Source organism: Octodon degus, unplaced genomic scaffold, assembly GCF_000260255.1.
Source record: "Octodon degus isolate 3935 unplaced genomic scaffold, OctDeg1.0 scaffold00116, whole genome shotgun sequence".
Taxonomy (NCBI): domain Eukaryota; kingdom Metazoa; phylum Chordata; class Mammalia; order Rodentia; family Octodontidae; genus Octodon; species Octodon degus.
The window spans coordinates 1,088,878-1,091,685 of record NW_004524692.1 but is presented as its reverse complement, the minus strand read 5'-3'; the positions used below and the strand labels follow the sequence as shown (position 1 = coordinate 1,091,685).

Here is a 2,808-nt window from a genome sequence, read left to right as displayed (position 1 = left end):
ATGTGTCCTCTGGAAAATAATTTTCATTTTTGTTTGTCCCATAAGGTCTCTATTGTTCTCTTATTTTAGAAAGATGTTTGTGCCAAATATGAAATTATAGATTGAGGCTTACTTTTCTTTCAGCACTTTAAGAATGCCACTCCATTTGGTTCTAGTCTGCATAGTTTCTGGCAATAAGTCTGCTGCCTGTCTGAAAGTAAGGCATCTTTTTTTTTCTTTAGTTACATTGCAGAAAATCTCATTTTGCTTTTTAGTGCTCTGGGGTTTTTTTGTCTTTTGTTTTTCTGTTTCACTTTTTTCAAGAGCTTTCAGAGCCAGTGAAATGTGTTTTTCATATTGCTTAAAGCAATCATAAAGACAATCATCATTAAGCTAATGCTTTGAATATGTGTGTTTGGTATTTATTCTTTGTTGTAAGTCTCTGTTTCTTGTTGTGGTTTGTGTTTTCATGGTGTGCCTTTTACTATCATTAGGATGTCATGTTTAGACTAAGAATTAAAAAACAGGTCCCACTTAAAGTTCAACATATCAACACTTGATGAAAAATACCTGTTTCATATTATACCTAAGATGTTTTATATGCAGACAGATAGTGAGGTTAAGCTTAACAGCCTAGGTTATATGGTAGTAACAATAAGCTTGTCTTCTGGAGAGGTAACAACCTAAGTTTGCAGAACAAAATTAGAGAAAAAAGAGGGCTGCAAGGAAAGCCAACATTTTGGCCCTAGCCTTTCAAGGTCAATTAAGACTCAGGACATATGAGAACTTGTACTGTAAAGTCATGTAACTCAGTAGTGTCCCAAATTTTCTGATCAAGGAGATTATTGGGCCAAAGAGGAAAGTGATCGATGATGTAGAGTGTGCCTAAGGAGAGTCACATGGAGAGAAAACATTCTCTCAGGCTTTCACAGAGAGCATATTGGCCAAGCAATGGCCATGACTCATCCACATGGCTGACACTGACAAAGGTTCTACACTCTGAGGTACAGAATCTCAGGATAAATCCTGAGAAGATTTAACTGACCATATCAGACCCAAAAGCTACAACTCTTGTTGCATAGGTCCTGCTTTACCTTGATCTTAGCCATCCAGCAGAAAAGTATAAAAACGAAATATAAGAAGTAAAGCCATACTGTTATGTTGAGCTTTAGGGGACTCAGGTCAACAATTTCTGAAATTGCCAGTCAAGCAGAAGACCCAATACTATTATGGGCTACTGGACTCCTTTAGAATATTTTGATGAGTTTACACACCTATAATATTCAAATAACAGAACTTAACAAAAAAAGGGTATACAGATGAATGTCCATTTTGTATCTGTGTATTCAAAGTGGTTAGACTAGATATACAGTTACATTCTCTTAATGAATAGAGGGATTTGTTCTAATGGTGTTTGTGAATAGGATATCATGTCTGCATTTTTTACAGCAATTAACCACTCGGAAAAATGTATGCAATGTGTTATTATTGAAACTATCCTACCAATTTGAAACTGTCTCATTGCTATTTGTTTACCAATAAAATTACAGGAAAAAATTTTATAAATAAATAAAAAACAGGTCCCAGCCCAGGTGCAGAGTGAGTGAGACCCTCTCCCACCCCCATGGGCTGCCCCCCACCACTCAGCACCACCTCCTCTACCCTGACCACCGAGTAGGAATTTCTGCCACATTCTGGGAACCCCCAGACCCAGTCCTAGCCCAGGCCCAGTGAGTGTGTGGGAGAGCTTCCAACTACCCTGCACCAGCGGGATCTACTGGTCCCAGCCCAGGCGCAGCATGGGTGACACCCTCTTTCACCCTTTTGGGACGCTCCCCATCACTCTGTAGTACCCCACACACACCCTGCCCACAGGGTAGGAATTTCTGATGCATTCTGGGAACCCTCAGATCCAGTCTTAGTCCAAGCCCACTGAGTGTGTGGGAGAGCTGCCTCTCTCTCCTACTCCACTTTGTCCCCTTCAGACTCAGCTCAGGCCTGGCATACAGGCTGGGGTGAAACCCTTCAGCTGCAATCCCTGTAGAGAGTGTAGGGGACAGAACCACCCAGCTAGTCCAGGAGCAGAATATCTTGCCAGAGGGGCACAACAGGTTCACCCCCAAGGATAGCAACAGGAAGGAACAGAGCACAGCAGGCAGACCCAAGCCAGGCACAGCTGGATAAATCCAAACTTTGTAGATCTGCACCTGAACTTCAGTAGGTGCTAAGGTTATAACTGAAACAAAGATCTACAACAAAGGTCAGAAGACAGTGCTACACAAAATGTCAATGAGAAGGAGCAAAATGCAATCTCAGAGCCCAAGCCCACCCATAGCAAATGCAGAGGACACTAACACAGAACAAATTGGGAATCACACAGCTGAAAGCAATGAATCAACACCTTCTGAAATAAAGAAACACCTGCAGAAAGGTATAGAGGAACTCAGATTGGAAATGAAAAAAGAAATCCCTGAATTAATAGCATCTGCAGTAAAGAATCAAATGCAGAAACATATAGTGGAAACCCAATGACCACCCAGAATAAGTGCAGAGGACACTAGCTCAGCTCAAATGTATGAATTAATAGCGTCGATAGTAAATAAGCAGCAGCAGAAAGTCATAGAGGAACTCAGAGTGAAATTCTTTTCTAGTAGCTTAGCTCAAATGTACGAATTAACAGCGTCAATAGTAAATAAGCAACACAGAAAGTCATAGAGGAACTCAGAGCGGAATTCTTACCTGAAATAAAAAAAGAATTCTCAGAACTCATAGCATGTAATGTAAAGAATCAACTACAGCAACATAGGGAGGAAACCCAATCTGAAAAAA

At 40.7% G+C, this 2,808-nt stretch overlaps 1 non-coding gene across 1 annotated transcript; it reads right to left on the bottom strand.

Annotated features, from left to right (window-relative positions):
- Positions 1 to 303: 303 nt before the first annotated feature.
- Positions 304 to 374, bottom strand: LOC111812212. The gene has a single exon (XR_002817785.1). It is a non-coding gene; the product is annotated as a small nucleolar RNA SNORD102 (small nucleolar RNA).
- Between the last annotated feature and the right edge of the window lie 2,434 nt (positions 375 to 2,808).